The sequence below is a fragment of the Scyliorhinus torazame genome, chromosome 2, assembly GCF_047496885.1.
Source record: "Scyliorhinus torazame isolate Kashiwa2021f chromosome 2, sScyTor2.1, whole genome shotgun sequence".
Lineage (NCBI taxonomy): Eukaryota > Metazoa > Chordata > Chondrichthyes > Carcharhiniformes > Scyliorhinidae > Scyliorhinus > Scyliorhinus torazame.
Window position 1 is genome coordinate 170930509 of NC_092708.1, and position 22980 is coordinate 170953488.

The 22980-nt window shown below is 46.4% G+C and overlaps 1 pseudogene; it reads right to left on the reverse strand.

Moving 5' to 3' along the window:
- Positions 1-2296: 2296 nt before the first annotated feature.
- LOC140407023 (gamma-crystallin S-1-like) lies at positions 2297-17315 on the reverse strand (annotated as a pseudogene).
- Between the last annotated feature and the right edge of the window lie 5665 nt (positions 17316-22980).

Consider the following 22980-nt stretch of genomic DNA (forward strand, 5'->3'; position numbering starts at 1 on the left):
CTGCGTGTTCTTGATAAGTATGTACCGGTCAGACAGGGAGGAAGGCGTCGAGCGAGGGAACCGTGGTTTACCAAGGAAGTGGAATCTCTTGTTAAGAGGAAGAAGGAGGCCTATGTGAAGATGAGGTGTGAAGTTTCGGTTGGAGCAATGGATAGTTACAAGGTAGCGAGGAAGGATCTAAAGAGAGAGCTAAGACGAGCAAGGAGGGGACATGAGAAGTATTTGGCAGGAAGGATCAAGGAAAACCCAAAAGCTTTCTATAGGTATGTCAGGAATAAAAGAATGACTAGGGAAAGAGTAGGACCAGTCAAGGACAGGGATGGGAAATTGTGTGTGGAGTCTGAAGAGATAGGCGAGATACTAAATGAATATTTTTCGTCAGTATTCACTCAGGAAAAAGATAATGTTGTGGAGGAGAATGCTGAGCCCCAGGCTAATAGAATAGATGGCATTGAGGTACGTAGGGAAGAGGTGTTGGCAATTCTGGACAGGCTGAAAATAGATAAGTCCCCGGGACCTGATGGGATTTATCCTAGGATTCTCTGGGAGGCCAGGGAAGAGATTGCTGGACCTTTGGCTTTGATTTTTATGTCATCATTGGCTACAGGAATAGTGCCAGAGGACTGGAGGACAGCAAATGTGGCCCCTTTGTTCAAAAAGGGGAGCAGAGACAACCCCGGCAACTATAGACCGGTGAGCCTCACGTCTGTAGTGGGTAAAGTCTTGGAGGGGATTATAAGAGACAAGATTTATAATCATCTAGATAGGAATAATTTGATCAGGGATAGTCAGCATGGCTTTGTGAAGGGTAGGTCATGCCTCACAAACCTTATTGAGTTCTTTGAGAAGGTGACTGAACAGGTAGACGAGGGTAGAGCAGTTGATGTGGTGTATATGGATTTCAGCAAAGCGTTTGATAAGGTTCCCCACGGTAGGCTATTGCAAAAAATACGGAGGCTGGGAATTGAGGGTGATTTAGAGATGTGGATCAGAAATTGGCTAGCTGAAAGAAGACAGAGGATGGTGGTTGATGGGAAATGTTCAGAATGGAGTACAGTCACAAGTGGAGTACCACAAGGATCTGTTCTGGGGCCGTTGCTGTTTGTCATTTTTATCAATGACCTAGAGGAAGGCGCAGAAGGGTGGGTGAGTAAATTTGCAGACGATACTCAAGTCGGTGGTGTTGTCGATAGTGTGGAAGGATGTAGCAGGTTACAGAGGGATATAGACAAGCTGCAGAGCTGGGCTGAGAGGTGGCAAATGGAGTTTAATGTAGAGAAGTGTGAGGTGATTCACTTTGGAAGGAATAACAGGAATGCGGAATATTTGGCTAATGGTAAAGTTCTTGAAAGTGTGGATGAGCAGAGGGATCTAGGTGTCCATGTACATAGATCCCTGAAAGTTGCCACCCAGGTTGATAGGGTTGTGAAGAAGGCCTATGGAGTGTTGGCCTTTATTGGTAGAGGGATTGAGTTCCGGAGTCGGGAGGTCATGTTGCAGCTGTACAGAACTCTGGTACGGCCGCATTTGGAGTATTGCGTACAGTTCTGGTCACCACATTATAGGAAGGACGTGGAGGCTTTGGAGCGGGTGCAGAGGAGATTTACCAGGATGTTGCCTGGTATGGAGGGAAAATCTTATGAGGAAAGGCTGATGGACTTGAGGTTGTTTTCGTTGGAGAGAAGAAGGTTAAGAGGAGACTTAATAGAGGCATACAAAATGATCAGGGGGTTGGATAGGGTGGACAGTGAGAGCCTTCTCCCGCGGATGGATATGGCTGGCACGAGGGGACATAACTTTAAACTGAGGGGTAATAGATACAGGACAGAGATCAGAGGTAGGTTCTTTACACAAAGAGTAGTGAGGCCGTGGAATGCCCTACCTGCTACAGTAGTGAACTCGCCAACATTGAGGGCATTTAAAAGTTTATTGGATAAACATATGGATGATAATGGCATAGTGTAGGTTAGATGGCTTTTGTTTCGGTGCAACATCGTGGGCCGAAGGGCCTGTACTGCGCTGTATTGTTCTATGTTCTATGTTCTATGTAACACATGGACTGAAGCGGTTCAAGGAGGCCATGGCCATATTTATCTTTTCCACACCCTGCCCCAAGCTATTCTTCTTGGCAAGCTACTCATCTGCCAATCTGCTAATCACCCGATATCTGCACTAAATGTGCCTTTTATCATCCTGAACATGTCTCAGATATTCTTTCTCCATCCCATTCAATATCTTAATGGTATAGACAATTACCCTCACAATCTAAAAATAAATCAATTGAAAGAAGCAGCAGTACATTTGTGTATATTTATTCTGCTGACACATGTCTCAGAAAAATAAAACCATATTTGTCAAGAACAATCTAGAAATCCCTCATGCGTCTGAAAGATCCGATAGTTGAGTTGAAGCCGCCCCAGTCACTGTATCTCCTGTATTCACCGGGTCTCATGAAGTACTGTCGGCCTCTGTAGTTGGGATGTTCATAGAAGATCCAGTAACCGTCCATCACATGGCAGGAGTGGATGTCACGGTAACGGAAGCGATCGTAGACAGATGGACAATCATCCATGAATTCCATCATCTGTCCTCCAAAGTCAGGCCTCTCGTAAATCTTCATTCTGTAGTTTCCACCTCGGTACTGTGATAGAAGGTAAAGCATGTGTGTGATGATGGTATTAATTATACATTTGAACTTTGTAAAAAAATCGGATGGTTATAAGGGAACATCTGATGAAACACCTCATGAGGCAGGAGCTGAGACAGTTTAATAACAAGAACAGGACTGTGCTTTATTTTTTATCTGATCACCAGTGTACAACTTCTGTGTAATTTTGCACAGTAAAGGTGGAACCATTGCAGATCTAAGTGTGATGACATTGGCTCATACTAACAGGAGATTTATTGATATACATGGACTGCGGCAGTTCAAGAAGGCAGTTCATCACCACCTTCTCAAGGGCAGTTAAGGATGGCCAACAAATATTGACCTAGCTAGCCAGTAACGCCCAAATCTCATGAAAGATTTTTTTCAAATCAGTAAACATTTGGTTTAATTTACCTGAATATTTCTATTATCTCATCTTCCTATGTAGGTGATGTGGGAATGAGAGTGACTATGTTGATATCCTGGGCTGTTTGTGAGATCAGTACATCATGATTTACAACAGCTTTCTGCTGAGCACTAATGCATTGTGTAAATGGACCGAATATAAGGATAACTTCACAGATAATGGAGTGATGGAATGGGAGCCATTCATTGAACCAAATCTGTGGTGGTTTGGAATATATTAGCTTGATTGCCTGTGTTTAAAGGGAATGGGAAGAGCTTGTGGGTGCAATTACCAGAATGATTAGAAGGAATAGGGTAAGGAGAAAAACTGGAAGTATATGATGCTGATAGACGATAGGGTTATACACTGATTGGACTGAATAGACTTGTTCGGCCAATCAGTCTCTTTTTCCCTATAAACTGTGTAAATCATTCATCCAATCATAAACAGATGTTAATTGTGTTTGCAAAATAGAAATTCATCTGGTCCCATTTTTAATCCCAGACTCACAGGCAGATTGGGCACCAACTGAAAGAATCTCAAGTGGCTTGAGCATTGCCTCATCAAGATTAATTTGCTGCACAAACATTCTTCATCAGCCGTTTGCACATTTGAAGGGAACAGGATGTGATCACAATTGATGTGAAGTCAGGGCAGCACACCTTCTCCTCCTGGTACAAATATTCAAAACAATAATTTTTCAAAGCGTAACTGTTCCTCAGTAGTCACTACGTAGGGCAACACATATGAATCCATCGCAATCCAATTTCTCTGAAGGGTCCTAAAATAGGCCCCTCATTTGCAATTTAGTAGAATTCTAAAATCCTAAAATGGTTGCAACACCAAAGGAGGCCATTTGGCCAATCACACCCATGTCAGCTCGCTGTGAGAGCAACTCAGCTAGTCTCACTCTGCCTTTCCTGTATCCCTGCAAATCTTTTCTTTTCAGATAATTATCCAAAATTATTCTGAAATTCACAAGTTAATCTGTCTCCACCGTACGTTCCGGTCATGCATTCCAAAGCCTAACCATTCTCTGTGTAAAAACCATTATCTTCATTTCATCTTTACCTCTTTTGCCAATCCCTAAACCAGTGTCCTCTGCTTCTCTGCCCTTCCACCAATGAGAAGAGGTTCCCCCTGTCTGTCATGTCCAGACTCCTCATGAAATTCTAGAGCCATTGGCCATAGCGGCAGAAGGTGTAGAGGGGACATGAGGAAGAACTTTGTTATGCAGAGGGCATTGGGAGTCTGGAATTCACTGCCTGAGTTGGTGGTGGAGGCAGAAATCCTAAACTCATTTAAAAAGTACCCGGATTTAAGTGCTGTAGGCTACAGGGTTATGGACCGGGTGCAGGAACGTGGGATTAGAAAGGGAGACTTGGTGCCGTCGGGCTGGCGTGCACAAGATGGGCTGAATGGCCTCCTTCTGTGTTGTAACTTTGTTATGGTTCTATGGTTCAAGACTAGTGAGGTTATGCTGCAATTGTCTAGGGTGTTGGTGAGGCCGCATCTGGAGTATTGTGTTCAGTTTTGGTCTCCTTACCTGAGAAAGGACATTTTGGCACTGGAGGGAGTGCAGAGGAGATTCACTAGGTTGATCCCAGAGTTGAGGGGATTAGATTATGACGAGAGGTTGAGTAGACTGAGACTGTACTCATTGGAGTTTAGAAGGATGCGGGGGGGATCTTATTGAGACATATAAAATTATGAAGGGAATAGATAGGATAGATACGGGCAGGTTGTTTCCACTGGTTGGGGAAAGCAGAACTAGGGGGCATAGCCTCAAAATAAGGGGAGGTAGATTAAGGACAGAGTGTAGGAGGAACTCCTTCACCCAAAGGGTTGTGAATCTCTGGAATTCCTTGCACAGTGAAGCAGTTGAGGCTCCTTCTTTAAACGTTTTAAGAAAAAGATAGATGCCTTTCTAAAGAATAAAGGGATTCGGGGATATGGTGTATGGGCCGGAGAGTGGAGCTGAGTCCACAAAGATCAGCCATGATCTCATTAAATGGCGGAGCAGGCTCGAGGGGCCAGATGGCCTAGTCCTGTTCCTAGTTCTTATGATCTTATGGTTCTATGATTTGCATACCTCTATCAAATCCGCTCTGAACCTTCTCTTCTCTAAGCAGAATAACTCCAGCTTTTCCAATCTATCTCAATAACTGAAGTTCGTCATCCCTGGAAAATATTCTTAAATCTTTTCTGCACCCTTTCAAATGCCTTCACATCCTTCCTAAAGTGTAGTGCCCAAAAGTCACCAGTTGAAGGCAGACCCAGTGTTTTATGAAAAATCAACATACCCTCCTTGTTTTGAAGTTTATGTCTCTATATTTATTAAGTGTTTTCTCAACCTGTCCTACCACCTTCAACAATTTGTGCACATCTGTCCCCATGTCCCACATATATCTTTTGCTCCTGCAACCAAAGTGAAAATGCTGGAAAATCTCAGCAGGTCTGGCAGCATCTGGAGGGAGAGAAAAGAGCTAACGTTTCAAGTCCAGATGACCCTTTGTCAAAGCAACACCTGCAACCCCTTTAAAATTGTATCCTTTATTTTATATTGCCGCTCCTCATTTCTCCTACCAACTCTGTGCTTCAAATTTCATCTGCCACATTCCCTCAGCCTCACTATGCCATCTTAAAGTCTATCGCTGACTTCCTCAGATTTCAGTACTTCCAAGTTTTGTGCCATCAATAGGTTTTGAAATTGTGTACTGCCAACCTAAGTCATTCATATAGATCAAAAACAGCAGTGGTACTAATTGCAATGCCTGAAGAGCACCATGATTCACTTTTCCAGTTCAATAAAATACAACCATTCACTACCATTCCCTATTTCCCGATACTTAGTCATTTTATGTGACATAAACCCTGTTTTAGATGATCAGCAAGAATGCCTGAAAAATTGCCTCATACCATTTTGAGGCGCAATCAGTTTCAATTTCGACTGATATATGTTTCCACACTTACATAATCAGCTATATATCTTTACTGTTGTTCCAAATATTTACTGTGAAAAATAGAATAGCATTCCCAAACTTAAGTGCTTTCCTTAATAAGCATTTCCCCGACCTCAATTTGAGTGGAATATGTAAACAGCCAACTTACATATGGGTAGGTGCGACATGACCCAATGCTGTCATTGAATCCCATCCAGCGCTGGTAGTCAGGATATTCTCCCCTGCTCAGAACATACTGGTATCCCATGTAATTGGGTCTCTCATAGACCACCCACCAATCACTCTCAACACGGATGGAGTTACAGCGGCTGAAGAAAGGGGACAGGTCAGCACACTCACTGCTGCACTCATAGTGCCGGCCCTGGAAGTTCCTGTCCTCGTAAAAGATAATCTATGGAAAGAGACAAGATAAATTAATAAGCTTGAAAATTAAGGGGTCATGAGAACTTTAGCATCCCAGACAAAATCAGACTGTTCTTGCCTTTCCCATTTTGAGCTCACAGTTAGATGAGTAACTGATATAACACTCTCTACTTCCTACAGTGTGGTATATATACCCTGTACAGAATGATCTCTCTACTCTGTTCCTTTGTTATTCAAATGATCTGATGCTGAACGTCAGCAAAAAGAGAACAAAACACATCACTTGACATGTTGCTTGACATGTCACTGATTCCCTTCACTTTGCTTCCACTTCATTTTATTTGTTGTTTGAAAACAAAGAGGGAGAATCCATTGTGCTTTTGGCCTCCTAACTCTTCTGGAACAGCGATTGATACAAAATTCATTTTCAAGAACTTTCTTTCAAAGTATATCCAGCTAGCTCAGTTGCTAAGTGAGCCAAACCATGAAAAACAAAGCCAGCACATGTTAATTTGCTGACTACCTTTAGTACTTCCAGTTACAATTGAACTGTGAATGGATTTGGTTCTCTGATTGAGAAACATCCAAATAAGTTGCCGATCAATATAATAATCTATGTGAATGAAGATGAAAGAATTTAGTGGACAATGTGCAAGAAGAACACCCACTACTATTTTATTTTAACACTCCATCTCTAGGTTTATTATTTTGTTTTTCATTGCTTTTATATTTGAATGGAACATTCCTCATGTTATTACCCCATCCGGTTGTGGTGAAGTGAATGTGAATTCAGACAATGCTACAAGTTAACTGTATATTTCTCACTTTATTATCCATTGGGGGACAAGCAAACATGGCCTGTTCATCCCTTCCCCCTTCCTTTTTTTTATGGTAGAACCTGTCGTGTTGGGTGTTCTGCTATACAGACGAACCAACACGGTTGCAGATGGTACAATTCTGTTTTATTACTATCAATAACAACATCTGCAAACATATGACTGTGGTTCGTTCTTTACCCTTTAACTTGTGGACCCAGCCCTAACACTATCTTAGAGAGGCACTCAGCACATGGTGTATGTCTGAGTGGCTTGCTGTGAGTACTGTGCCCTGAGCTGTCTCCTGCTGGAATGAGCGGGAACTATGGTGTTCCCCGTTTTATAGTGCGTGTGCTCTTGCTTGTGATTGGCTGTGATGTTGCGTGTGTGTTGATTGGTCTGTTGATCTGTCCATCAGTGTGTATGTGTGTTTGCACCATGATGTTTATCTGAATATCATGACAGAACCTAAACTCTAATTGAAAAAAGTGATGTTAAATACCTCAGAGGAGTTTGGCGGTAAACGAGCATTGATTTATCTACATTATTTACAAAGGTATGTGTAATATAACATATCGCTCCCAGTACAAACCTGGTGTGAATATTAACCACACCAGGTGTTGTTTTGGGCCTGCAGGTGAGTGGCCTCTGTCCCCTACCTGGGAATCTCGTACTCCATGAATCCCACGAGGAAAACAATGATAGTTTCCCCATGGTCCTCGTGGGGGTTATGACATGTTGGACCCTGACTTCGAAATGTTATCCCATATCTGTGATCTAATATAATCTGTGTTGGAGCCTAAAAATTCTTAGACTCTACAAGGGTCCCAGTGGATTGGGATATAGCTAATGTACACCTTTATTCAGGAAACGAGGGAGACAGAAAACAGGAAATGAAACATACCAGTTAGCCTAACATCTGTCATACAGAAACTGCTACAATCCATTATTAATAATAATATCATAATAATCTTTACTGTCACAAGTAGGCTTACATTAACACTGCAATTAAGTTGCTGTGAAAAGCTCCTAATCGCCACATTCTGGCGCCTGTTCAGGTACACAGAGGGAGAATTAGGAATGTCCAAATTATCTAACAGTACGTCTTTCGGGAAACCCACACAGATACGGGGAGAACATGCAGATACCACACAGACAGTGACCAAAGCCAGGAATCAAACCTGGGACCCTGGAGGTGTGAAGCAACAGTGCTACCTACTGTGCTACCATGCTGCCCTCGGAAGTCATCGTAGGATATTTAGAAAATCGTATCTGTGTGGGTCTCACCCCCACAACCCCAAGATGTACAGGCTAGCTGGACTGGCCACGCTAAATTGCCCCTTAATTGAAAAAAAAAAGAATTGGTTACTCTAAATTAAAAAAAAAAGAAAATCATCATGTGATCAAGCAGAATCAACAAGGGTTTGTGAAAGGGAATCATGTTTAATTAATTTATTAGAGCTTTTGGAGGAAGTAACAAGCAAGATGCTGGAAAGGGAACCTGTATAGGTGATATACTTGGATTTCCAGTAGGCGTTTGACAAGGCACCAAATCAAAGGTTACTTCACAGGATAGGATTGTATGGTGTCGGGAGTAACATGCATGGATAAAGAGAGCAGTGATACTTGGCTCTTTTTCGGATTGACAAACTGTAACAAATGGAATACCCAAGGGATCAGTGCTGTGGCCTCAACTAAATCGACATCAAGAATTTGGATGAACAAAGCGAATGCATGGTAGCTAAATTTGCTGATGACAAAAGACAGGTAGGGAAGTAAATTATCAAGTGGAGGTAGATAAACAAAGGGATATGGACAGGTTAAGGGTGTGGTGAAAAAATTGGCAGATGGAATAGAATGTGAAAAAATGTGGGGCTGGATTCTCCGCAGCCCCGCACCAAAATAGCAGCTGGCGCAGGGGCGGAAAATCCACTTTCACACCGAAATCGGGCCCAGCGCCGCTTCGGCGATTCTCCGGGACCCGAAAATCAGCGTGACCTCAGAGTACGCCGTGCAGCCGGGGCACCATTGCCAGAGGCCCGCTCAGCAATCCTTCGCTCCCGGCTGGCCGAGTTCCCGACGGCGTGGAACTAACCACCTATTGCGGTCAGGATGCTGGCTTGGCAGCTGCGGACTCAGACCGCGGCTGCCCTGGTCAGGGGCGGGGGGAATCGGAGACCGGGTGGGCCTTTATAGGCGGCCGGAGATTAGATCTACGCGCTTTCAGGCTCGGGTGCACGGCCGATCGGGGTAGTCTCATTTTTCTGTTTCGCTCCGCGGTCCAACTCTGCCATGGAGCTCAGTGCGGCTGCTGGAGGCCGCCGCCATGCGCATGTGTGGACTCCAAACCGGAAGTGCGGGGGCATGTATCCGCAGCTAAAGCTGCAAGATTCACTCCGGGTCCCTGCTAGCCCCCTGCAGGGCTCAGAATTCGCATAACGTTTAGGTAGGAATTTCTGGAGTAAAACTCCGCTGTTTTTACACAAGCATGGGGACATAGTCTCATTTTGGGAGAATCCAGCCCATGAACTTGTCCATTTTGGCGGGAAGAATATACAATTTGAATGGAGAGAGATTGCAGAACTCAATGCTACAAAGGGATCTTGGTGACCTGGTACACGTATCACAAAATGGTATTTGTGATTTGAACACAGCAAGTAATTTGAAAGACAAATGGAATGTTGGCATTTACTGCAAGGGGGATAAAATATAAAAGTAGGGAAAATTTTACTGCTGCTGTAAGGGCCTTGGTGAGAACACATCTGGAATACTCTGTACAGTTTTAGTCTCCTTGTTTGATAAAAGATAGAATTGGGTTTGAAACAGTTCAGAAAAGGTTCACTCAGCTCATTCCTGGGATGAGGGACTTGTCATTGGAGTTCTGAAGAATGAAAGAAAGTCATATTGAAATGCATCAGATCCTGAAGGGACTTGAAAGAGTTGATACTTCAAGGATGTTTCCACTTGTAGGAGAAACTAGAACTAGGGGGTCGCAGTTTAAGGAGAAGTGGTCTACAAATTTAAGAAGCTGATGGAGGGAATTCTTTCTCTCAGAGGGTCATTAGTCTGTGGAATTCTCTTCCCTAGAGAGCAGTGGAGGCTGGGTCACTGAATTTATTCAAGGCTGATTAAGACGGATTTTTGATAAACAAGGGAGTCAAGGGTTATAGGAGGCAGATGGAAAAGCAGAGTTGAGACCACAGCCAGATCATTTATGATTGTATTGGATGGTGGAGCAGGTTTAAAGGGCTGAATAGTCGACTCCTGCTCCTAAGTCCTAGGTTCCTATTCTCCTAATCTGAAGCGGCTTGATAGAGTAATTATTGGGGGACCATTCCTGCTGGCTGGTGAATGTAAAACACAGGGACATGTGGACTCAGGAGAAGGGTCTAATCAGCTCACACATATATGAGGGGAAATGTCTTCCTCAAAGGTCTGTGAATTTTTCGAATTCTCTGCTTCAGAGTGTTGTGGATGCTCCATCACTTAAGGCTGGGATAGGTAGATTTGTGGTCTGTCAGGGAATCCGGGGGATATGGGGAGAAGGTGGAAAATGGAATTGAAGCCCAGGATCAACCACGATGGGTCGTATGGTCTACTCCTATTTTGTATGTTTTAATGTTCTTGTGAAAGGATGAAATTGGTTAAATTGACACCGTGCCATCAAACCAGCTCCAAACCACTTAATTGAAGGATGTTGGTGAGAGGCCATTTCAGAAGAGGCAGGTTGTCAATGTAAATATGTTGGTAGCTTATTGAGATCTTGTTTGACAGGGGTTTTTACCATTACCTGTGGGTGAAAACGTACCACATTTTTTTAAAATGTCAGTTCCGGTGAGAAAACCAGGGAGAATCCCTCCACGCCATATCCCTCATCGAATATTCAGCTCTTTAACTATTTATTTCTGCCACGTGATTCACGCCGCACTTGTGCCAGTTGTTCTATTATACGCACACCCTGGCAAAACTTAATCCCTGTAATAAGTGGGTGCTCTTTTTAAATGCCTCCAAGTCCAATTGAGCAGTGGTTGCCAGGAAGAACCAGGTTTCACAGAAGGAGCCCTCACCAAAATGCTGCATGGTATGGAGCAGAGGCGTGACATCCTGTACCTGAGATCGCGCAGATGTCCATCAAGCAAGATCACCACCTCCGCCTGGAAGGCAGTGGCTGCAATGTGCGTGCAATAAGAAGATGAGGCTAGAGTGCGCCTGAAGAAGATGAATGACCTTCTTCATGCAGCCAGGGTAGATCTACTTCCTAATATCTTTAATTGCACCCCTTCACACACCCAGCGCACTTCCACGGTGTACTCTCACCCAGCCAGCTCACAGATCATAACACTGGTCATGGCGCCGTTCCCCTACCCATTCTCTCACTCCCCATGGTCCCACCAGTAAACAATCATGCCCCACTCCCACTCATGTCCCACGAATGCCATCCTTCATCACCATCTGACCTGGCAGGATTCGCAACTACACTCTCCCATCTGACTTATTGCAGGACAAACTCGAGCACAACGAGCGTGAATGGGCACAGCCTGCCGGAGTCATGCCCGAGATGAGATGCCTATTGCCCTTTGAGGAAAGAGCCCTTGAGCCGGCTGGTTAGGAGCGGGACCACAGCTGTGCAGAGGGTGAGATGGGGGCAAGAGACAAAAGTGAGAATGCTCACTTTTGCAGCCATGGTGCAAGCCTCACATGAGTGGGCAGCACAGTAGCATAGTGGTTTGCACTATGGCTTCACAGCACCTGGGTCCCAGGTTCAATTCCCAGCTTGGGTCATTGTCTGTGCAGAGTCTGCACACTCTCCCTGTATCTGTGTGGGTTTCCTCCGGGTGCTCTAGTTTCCTCCCACAGTCCCAAAAGACATGCTATTAGGTAATTTGGACATTCTGAATTCTCCCTCAGTGTACCCGCACAGATGCCAGAATGTGGCGACTAGGGGCTTTTCACAGTCACTTCATTGCAGTGTTAATGTAAGCCTAATTGTGACAATAAAGATTATGTATTTATTTATTTATTTAACTCTCTCCCATCAGTCTGTCCACCGTGATGCACTAATGTCATCTCACTTCCCTTGCAGGTCAGTCACCCAGCACCTACCATCCTCGCGCTCTCTGGACACCACAGACCTGAGGGGGACAAATCAGAAAAAGGCATTGCGGAGACGTCGCAGCTGTCACCCACACCCTCCACCAGCGCAGATACTCACACCACAGTGGGATTGCCTAGGAGGCAGGCATCTGCGTCACTAACTGGTGAGCACCTCACAGTTGAAGATCCACAGCAAGTGGAGGAAGGAACAACGCAGGGATCTGGCATTCGGAGCGATGCTGGAGCCCTGGACTCTGCTGCGCCGAGACTCATGATGAGACCTTGGGTCCAGTTGTCCCTAGGTTAATGGAAGTTCAAAGGCAGAGTCACAAGTATCAGGATGGGGTAACAGCATCCCTCCTCAGACTGCAAGGCCAACTGGAGAAGTCCCATTTCCTTCTGTCCAACGAGATGATGTTGTTACTCCAATGCAATGAGGCCAATATTGCAAGGGTGGCATCTGCAGTGGAAACCTCGGCGCAGGAGGTGCATTCCATGGCGGGGGTTGTCCCCTCCATGTTTCAGCTCATGTCTTCCACGGTGGAGGGCATGAGCTCCATGGTGCAGGGCTTCGACAGCATGGTGGAGGCACTAGTGGGAACCCACGAATGTCAGCACTAGAGAATGTTGGGGCTTCTAAATCTCACTCCATCTGCCCGTCGATCTCATGGGGATCACAGGGGGCCCCGGACATGCAATGGGAAAAGGATTGGCAGAAGCACAGTCTTCCACTCAGGAGATTCCCGGGGTGACCAGCCCATCCAATTAGCCTCTCCCTGTGAGTGACTCACCTCCAGCCCCGCACACCAAGGAGGGCAGCACTGTGCTGCCCGATAGTAGGCAGGGGCCCTCAGGGCCAGGCTCCCCAGAGGACAACTGCCAAGATCATCTCAGGCAACAGGGCATGGGAAGGCAGGAGGCCATCTCACCTCAGCTGTGGCTCTGAGGATACCCCTAGACATAGCGGGAGGGTGAGGAAGAGTAAGAAACTATAGACACCTAGTGGGCACGGGTGAACCTAAGCTCTAGTAGAGATAAGTAACCATGGTAATATTGCATTTGTATTAAAAATCAGTTGGTTCACCCATACAGATCCTCCACGCTGCCCTGCCCTGCAAACGCCCATACACACTTCATCCCTGTGGAGTGTGAGAATGTCAGTGCAAAGTCTCTCCCACCTCCCACACTGATGGCATAGTAAATACAGCTGGCACGGGATACCCAGCCCACCACCCCCCCTCCCCTCAACCCACCATGCATGGAAGGTTACAGATCCCCCCACAACATCGTAAGACCATAAGACATAGGAGCGGAAGTAAGGCCATTCAGCCCATCGAGTCCACTCCACCATTCAATCATGGCTGATTTCAACTCCATTTACCCGCTCTCTCTCCATAGCCCTTAATTCCTCGAGAAATCAAGAATTTATCAACTTCTGTCTTAAAGACACTCAACGTCCCGGCCTCCACCGCCCTCTGTGGCAATGAATTCCACAGACCCACCACTCTCTGGCTGAAGAAATTTCTCCTCATCTCTGTTCTAAAGTAACTCCCTTTTATTCTAAGGCTGTGCCCCCGGGTCCTAGTCTCCCCTGCTAATGGAAACAACTTCCCTACGTCCACCCTATCTAAGCCATTCATTATCTTGTAAGTTTCTATTAGATCTCCCCTCAACCGCCTAAACTCCAATGAATATAATTCCAGGATCCTCAGACGTTCATCGTATGTTAGGCCTACCATTCCTGGGATCATCCGTGTGAATCTCCGCTGGACCCGCTCCAGTGCCAGTATGTCCTTCCTGAGGTGTGGGGCCCAAAATTGCTCACAGTATTCTAAATGGGGCCTAACTAATGCTTTATAAAGCTTCAGAAGTACATCCCTGCTTTTATATTCCAAGCCTCTTGAGATGAATGACAACATTGCATTTGCTTTCTTAATTACGGACTCAACCTGCAAGTTTACCTTTAGAGAATCCTGGACTAGGACTCCCAAGTCCCTTTGCACTTCAGCATTATGAATTATGTCACCGTTTAGAAAATAGTCCACGCCTCTATTCTTTTTTCCAAAGTGCAAGACCTCGCACTTGCCCACGTTGAATTTCATCAGCCATTTCTTGGACCACTCTCCTGAACTGTCTAAATCTTTCTGCAGCCTCCCCACCTCCTACATACTACCTGCCCCTCCACCTATCTTTGTATCATCGGCAAACTTAGCCAGAATGCCCCCAGTCCCATCATCTAGATCGTTAATATATAAAGAGAACAGCTGTGGCCCCAACACTGAACCCTGTGGGACACCACTCGCCACCGGTTGCCATTCCGAAAAAGAACCTTTTATCCCAACTCTCTGCCTTCTGCCTGACAGCCAATCGTCAATCCATGTTAGTACCTTGCCTCGAATACCATGGGCCCTTATTTTACTCAGCAGTCTCCCGTGAGGCACCTTATCAAAGGCCTTTTGGAAGTCAAGATAGATAACATCCATTGGCTCACCTTGGTCTAACCTATTTCTTATCTCTTCAAAGAACTCTAACAGGTTTGCCAGGCACGACCTCCCCTTACTAAATCCATGCTGACTTGTCCTAATCCGACCCTGCACTTCCAAGAATTTAGAAATCTCATCCTTAACAATGGATTCTAGAATCTTGCCAACAACCGAGGTTAGGCTAATTGGCCTATAATTTTCCATCTTTTTCCTTGTTCCCTTCTTGAACAGGGGGGTTACAACAGCGATTTTCCAATCCTCTGGGACTTTCCCTGACTCCAGTGACTTTTGAAAGATCATAACTAACGCCTCCACTATTTCTTCAGCTATCTCCTTTAGAACTCTAGGATGTAGCCCATCTGGGCCCGGAGATTTATCAATTTTTAGACCTCTTAGTTTCTCGAGCACTTTCTCCTTTGTGACGGCTACCATATTCAACTCTGCCCCCTGACTCTCCTGAATTGTTGGGATATTACTCATGTCTTCTACTGTGAAGACTGACGCAAAGTACTTAGTTAGTTCCTCAGCTATTTCCTTGTCTCCCATCACTAGATTACCAGCGTCATTTTGGAGCGGCCCAATGTCTACTTTTGCCTCCCGTTTGTTTTTAATGTATTTAAAGAAACGTTTACTATCATTCCTAATGTTACTGGCTAGCCTACCTTCATATTTGATCCTCTCTTTCCTTATTTCTCTCTTTGTTATCCTCTGTTTGTTTTTGTAGACTTCCCAATCTTCTGACTTTCCACTGCTCTTTGCCACATTATAGGCTTTCTCTTTTGCTTTGATGCATTCCCTAACTTCCTTTGTCAGCCATGGCTGCCTAATCCCCCCTCTGATAACCTTTCTTTTCTTTGGGATGAACCTCTGTACTGTGTCCTCAATTACTCCCAGAAACTCCTGCCATTGCTGTTCTACTGTCTTTCCCACTCGGCTCTGCTCCCAGTCGATTTTCGTCAGTTCCTCCCTACTGCCCCTGTAGTTACCTTTATTTAACTGTTACACCTTTACATCTGATTCTATCTTCTTTCTTTCAAATTGGAGATTGAATTCTATCATATTATGATCACTGCATCCTAAGTGTTCCCTTACTTTAAGATCTTTAATCAAGTCTGGCTCATTACATAACACTGAGTCCAGAATGGCCTGTTCCCTCGTGGGCTCCATCACAAGCTGTTCCAAAAAGCCCTCCTGTAAACATTCAATGAATTCCCTTTCCTTGGGTCCACTGGCAGCATTATTTACCCAGTCCACCTGCATATTGAAGTCCCCCATGATCACTGTGACCTTGCCTTTCTGACATGCACTTTTTATTTCGTGGTGCATTTTGTGCCCCTGGTCCTGACCACTGTTAGGAGGCCTGTACATAACTCCCATTATGGTTTTTTTGCCTTTGTGGTTCCTCAACTCTCCCCACACAGACTCCACATCATCTGACCCTATGTCGTTTAGTGCTATTGATTTAATTTCATTCCTAATTAACAAGGCAACCCCGCCCCCTCTGCCCACCTCTCTGTCTTTTTGATAGGTTGCTCAGTGCTCAATGCTCAGGCCTCTCATGTCTGACAGTATACTTTAGTGAGGAGGATGCCAAGGTCTGAAAGCGTGTTGAGAGCCTGTGCACCTCGTACGTGGGTGGAGAAAAATACCAGAATTCTGACCTCGGAGGGACAGTGGCAGCTGAGATTTGTCATCCAGCATCTTTAGGCCCCATGAGAAGTCCGTTCATTGGCAGGTCGCATTCAGCTTTCTGGAAGGCAGGAGTCATACATACCTCAGAGGATGTGAAAGTAATAATAATAATAATAATAATAATCGCTTATTGTCACAAGTAGGCTTCAATTAAGTTACTGTGAAAAGCCCCTAGTTGCGCCTGTTCGGGGAGGCTGGTACGGGAATTCAACCCATGCTGCTGCCTTGTTCTGCGTTACAAGTAGCTGTTTAGCCCACTGTGCTAAACCAGCCCCTAGTATCGCTCTTTCCTCATTGCTAGCCATCATGGCTGGGTGTCCCATTCCAGCAGTCTTTACTATGCCATCATCATTCTCCTGCAACATCTGGCCAATCACTTTAACGCCCTGCCCATGAACATAGTCACCATCACGATGCCCTCCCACAGGGACATCAGTAGTGAGTGAATGTCAGGCCCCATGGTGGAAGAGGTCTACACACTCCAGACCTGGTCACCACCAAACCGAGAGTCAGTGAGGATGTCCCTACCCCTGTGCCCCATGCCATCGCCTGAGGTGCTTCCTCGTCCTCCTCAGCAGGTTTCCTCTCAATAACCTCCTCATCTGAGGAAATGTGCCGCTCATCCATCTCCTGGTGCATCTGCTCTCCCACTGCAGTCCCAGGTTGTGCAGACCACAATGATGTGGGCACCCTCTGGGTGCTGTATTGAAGGGCTCCCCTTGACTGGTCCAGGCACTGGAACTGCATCTTGAGCAGGCCAATCACTGGCTCGACCAGCACTTGCATTGATGCATCAGCCTTGTAACGAGTCTCAGTGGGTATTATGGCCTCTACATTGGCATCGTCAACCATCTTCTGAGTGGTTGATGGTCCCAGAGAGCCATCCCACCAGTCTCCCTCAAATATTTCTGGGATCTGTGAGTGCCCCAAGATGTAACTATCATGGATGCTCCCTGGGCAACAGGCACAAATCTACATGGCAAAACTGGTGGCGCATGGCGCCATGGGGAGCGTAGAGCTATGAGGGTGCTGTTGATGACACCCTGCACGTTGGGCATGCCTGCTTTGGGGGCAAAGCCATGCTCCTGGTGTGCCGACATGCCGGGACCCGGTCCAAGTTGATGTACATGTGGTCCCTTGCAAATTAGTGAGCCTGTGATCTCCTTTATGCACCTGTGCACTGTTGACTGGGATATGCTGTGCAGCCCTGAAATGAGCCGCTGGCATAAATGTTCAGAGTGGCAGTGGTTTTCAAGGCTTCAGGCAATGGGTGATCTCCCAGTCCATGTGGTGTCAACTCTTGCCTCACCAGGAACAGGTGGTCCACCATCCCCCAAGGACAGACACAGTCATCTCCGGCACTGGAGCTCTGCAATTTGGAGGTAGGAAGTTCTACACCGGAATAGCCGTGTCTAGCAGTGTCTCCTCCTAGGCTCCACCATCTATGGTCCTTCTACTAAAATATCAACGAGCCGGCCTCCCTCTCCTCTGCAGGACGCTGTTCCTGGCCACGTGCCACGACACATTGATGTAGCTGTTGCTGTTCAACCGCAAACAAACAAATTGGCTCCATGATTCTCTGAAATCAAAAACTGAAAGAAAGAAAACATCAACGTGAGCGATGAGGAGTCCTGATAATGAGCTAACCCACAGCCCTCTCCGGATCTGCGACATCCACCCATACACAACTCCCTATGTGAGCACCTTTCCACTAAGCCTCACCCCCTCCCCTGTCACACAATAGCCACTTTCCCACAGTTGCCCCTCTCAACTCCAAGTGAATGAAGCACTTTGACCCTGGAGAGCCTCAGTAGCGTGTGTAACTCCCCTAAGGGTGAGAAGTGAGGGCAGTTGAGTGCTTTCAACGGACCTGCATTCTAACATCATGGGGAAATAAGACACCGTCACCCCCCCCTCCACCATCAGCCCTTGAATGGGTGAGTGATGAGTGTATTCATCATAACGCCTTGCATTGTGCCCACATCTGTGGCATCTCTCTGTAATGTAGACGTGAGTATGAGCCTTGGAGTTCAATGCTTAAAGGCTAGGTTTCCAAAGAGTTAAAAATTAGGCACCAAACAGCAGCACACTCATACATTGCAACATTGCAATGCTGACTAAAATAGCAAAATTCTCCAGGAAGCATCAGGGGGCTTCGCCTTGTGCCAGGCGAGGGATGCTTACTGCATGTGAAGACTGCAATTCGCATGTCAACTTCATCTTTAGAGGGCACCCTCATTCCCTCAACTCTCAAGGGCTGCAGATTAAACGAGCCATCCAACTTGAACAGCTAGCCACCCAGACACTAATTGCTGACAGCCTGGCCTCCATGACCAGTTGCCTTGAATTTCATGCACCTCATTTCCGCTGGCTTCACAGTGTGTGTGTTCATTCCCACTGCAATCATCCTCCCCCCTGTCTGAGAGTCTTCAGGTCTCACGAGGCTGGAAAACATCCCTGGTCAGAGTGCCCCACTCTGCCTATTCAGCCTGGCCCCTCCTGGGAATCCACCTAAGAAACTCACAGTTCATAGAATCATAGAATTTACAGTGCAGAAGGAGGCAATTCGGCCCATCGAGTCTGCAAAAGAGTCTGCACCCAACCTAAGCCCACACCTCCACGCTATCCACATAACCCAGTAACCCCACCTAACCTTTTTGGACACTAAGGGCAATTTAGCATGGTCAATCTACCTAATCTGCACAACTTTGGACTGTGGGAGAAAACCGGAGCACTCGGAGGAAACCCACACAGGCATGGGGAGAACGTGCAGACTCTGCACAGTCCCTTCCTGCAAATTAATCGTTATAAAGCAAGACGAAAGAAAACCAAACAAAAGGAAAAAAGCACCTCCTCCCACTCCGCACTCTGCACCGAATTACCACACTGCTCCAAATTACTAAGTTTCAATCCCCACTCTGGTTGTCTCACTCAGGCTGTCTCCAACCTCACATCCTTCGAACCCTTGCATCCGCCTCCCGCTAGTCCAATCAACTGCGCAGCATATGTGTGACATTGCATTAAGATTCGGTCCAGTGTTGGAGTTGGCTGCTCACATAAGGATGTCACGAGGAGCCTAGACAATGAGGGATGTGTGCACTTGCAGGAGGCTTAGGAATGCAGATGGTTGGCTGCTTGGGTTTTGACAGATATCAGGATATCATCGAATGTGCCAGGCCATTTACCTCTCTAGCCCTGATTAGTTCATTGAACTTTTTGGGGCACTGTTTCTTGGAATCTGTCGCTATTTTTGCTGCTGATCCTCCTCAGCCACTTTTAACTTCATCAGCGTATTTTCAGAAGCATGCCTCTTCCTCCTATCCACAGGGCCCTTTAGAGCTATGGAAGCCCAGAACTTCAAAAATGTCAGTAACTTCCAGACATTTTTGGTGTAAACCACATAGCATACATTGACCGTGAGGGTTTGGCTGCTGTTGTGGAAGGGGCCTTGCCAAGTTGCTGCGATGCATTTTGTGGTGAAGTTATAAAACATGGATGCCAATCAGGAACAGCAGCATACTATAGACACAACCAATGTGATGAATGTAGGAATTTCAGATATATTATAGCATATGTATTTGGTGCAGTAAGGATTGAAAGCCTGGGACATTATATGACCACTGCAGTCATGTTTTACAACATCCTGTTTTGAAAGACAGAAAGGCCTTTCGGAGTCAGAGGTGCCATTAAAGCATCATAAAAGTTTGGGCTAATGGACTTTTGTTTATATTAAGAAGGCTCCCTGCGGGTAGATTAGAGACATTGGGCTGAATTCTCCACCGTCGGGATTCTCCATTTTGCCAGCAGCCTGGGGATTTCCTAACAGCGTGGGGCTGCCCCTCAATGGGAAATCCCATTGCCAAGCCGGCGAAACGGAGAATCCCGATGACGTGCCGCACCAAAAATCTAGTACGGCGGGACGGAGAAACCTGCCCAATGTGTTCAACCTAGTGAGATGATGTAGTCAATGGGAGGATCCAGGGTGTGAAGCAGTCAGATGTTGAGATTTTCAGGATTAGTTTTGGGCTGGAATGTGAGCTAGGAATGTTTCTGAAGAAATATGGCCAGAGATTCTGCATTATTCTGACAGGGTACCAGGTCTCTTCATTCAAGCAGTCTCAAAAGACCTATCTTTCTCAAAGTGGAGTATCCAAGACATCTTTGTACAGCAAGGATTCCTGAGTGCTAACCATATGTGAAAGTGGATTGAGAGCTGAGATGGTTTTGTTGTGTGAGTAGATATAAAGATAGCAGCTAAGGGATATTGTGTCACTGTATTGAGTAGCACTGTTTAAGGGGTAACTGTAAGCTATTTTCTTGTGTGATGTTAAAAATATTTTAATTCTGTGTTAGTAATAAAGTTTGTTTCAATATGCCATATCCCTAGTTCTTTGTGAAATCACTCCTGGAGTGAGGTATCCTTTCCTCATAGTCTCACAAAATTAAAATACAATATTGGGGTTTCTGTCCAGTCTCCTAGCCATTGTTGGGATCTGGTCCGAGATCGTAACACCAACGAATCCCAAATGCAACAAATCAGCTCAAAGCTCTTCAGTCCTGTCGGATCGTGCTCCAACTGTGATAGAGCTTCGCCAGGTCAGAACTGTATTATCTTTAAAGATTGGCCAGCACTAAGTAGACCAACAAATAAATGGTTTATTCAGGCATTAAGATAAACTATTTACAGAGATTGAGATAAAGGCTATCGTACTCCACGACTCTAGACTCCCAAGTCGATAAGAAGAACCTACGCACAGCCTCACGATTTAAGCACTGGGGCCCAATTGGCCAAACAAGTCACATGACCCTCCGAGAACATGCCCTTAAAGGGGTACGCTACCAAAAAAACCTGAGGCTGGATTCTCTGGCCCCGACGCCAAAATCACGTTCGTGATGGGGCAGAGAAATCCCGATGACAACAAAATCGGGGCGGTGCCGCTTTCACGATGCTCCACCCCCTGAAAAACAGCGTACTCTAGGAGTACGGCGCACGCCGTATCCACGACCTCAGGCCATTGCCTGAGGCCCGTCCTGCAATGCGCCATCCACGTGTGATTGCACCCATTGGGAGCTGTGGACTCAGTTGGGGGAGGGCCAAACCACAGGCAGGGCGGGCATTATTCAGGGCTGGGGGCACTGGTGGTCCGGGGCGCACGAGCCGGCCGAAGGAGTGACTATTTTTGCAGGCCGGGTCGCGAGCTGCGTCTGCCGTGAAGCACGGCGCAACTGCTGCAGGCTGCCGCCGTGCGCATGTGCGGCCACGGACCGGGCAATGCTCCGGGCTGTATCGGCAATTAGAGCTGAGAGCTCTACGCTGCTTGGCTGCTAGCCCACCCCCGCCTCTCCCCGAGCAGGGAATCGGTGGCCATTTTGCGCCACTTTTACTGGGATAAAACACCACTGTTGTCACGCTGGCGTGGGGACTTAGGCTCCCAAACGGCGAATCCAGCCCCTTGTTTTTAAAATCAGAGCCAAGCTGTTCATGAAGTGTTAGGAAATACTTTTGCAAAACTTGTGGTAAAAATATGGAGCAATGCCTTACATAGTGGCACAGTGGTTAGTATTGTTGCCTCACAGTGCTAGGGACCCGGGTTCATGCTGCAGGTTTTCCACTGTGGTCACTACTCCAGCAGTGTTGGCCTCGGTGCCATGCAAGGTCAGCAAGATCTCCAGCGACCAAAGCCTTTGGGACTCCTCCAATTGGCTGTGCGGTCGCTGGAATGTACCTGATATCCCCTCCTGAATCTCAAGGCTGTGTCTATCATCTGCATCTGCTCTGGGATAACCTTGTCCAGAGGATTCAGCAGAACTCTGACTGTTGTGTCCCTTAAATGTTTCTGCTTCCATCTGATATACATAACTAACTGTGTGGTGCTGACCAGAAACCTGTTCAGTAACGTCACCCACCAAGATGTGTGTCTCTGCGTGGTGGAAGGCGAGGATGACAACTATGATGCCTCGATGGTGGTTTCCTCAGAGCTCTCCTCCGGGGTGGTGTCTTGGGCGGCGTGGGGGGAACGACTCCGGGGAGGTGACGGCGTCGTGGTATTTTTTTCACTGGACTAGTAATACAGAGACCCAGGGTAATGCTTTGAGGTCCTGGGTTCGAATCCCACCTTGGCAGATCGTGAAATTTGAATTAATTAAATATCTGAAATTAAAAGTCTGATGATGACCATGACGCCATTGCCGATTGTCGAAAAAAACCATCTGGTTCACTAATGTCCTTCAGGGAAGGAAATCTGCCGTCCTTACCTGGTCTGGCCTACATGTGATTCCAGGCCCACACGGCGATGTGGTTGACTCTTAATTGCCCCCCCCTCCCCAACTGAAATGGCCTCGCAAGGCTACTCAGTTCAAGAGCAGTTAGGGACGGGCAACAAATGCTGGCCCAGCCACATCCCAAGAACAAATTATAAAAAAAGACCGGCCTCATCTGATGGAGATCCTATGAGACAATGGGCATGTGCTCAGTGAGAGAGAGGGATCATTTTGTCTGACATGAACTACTCACTTG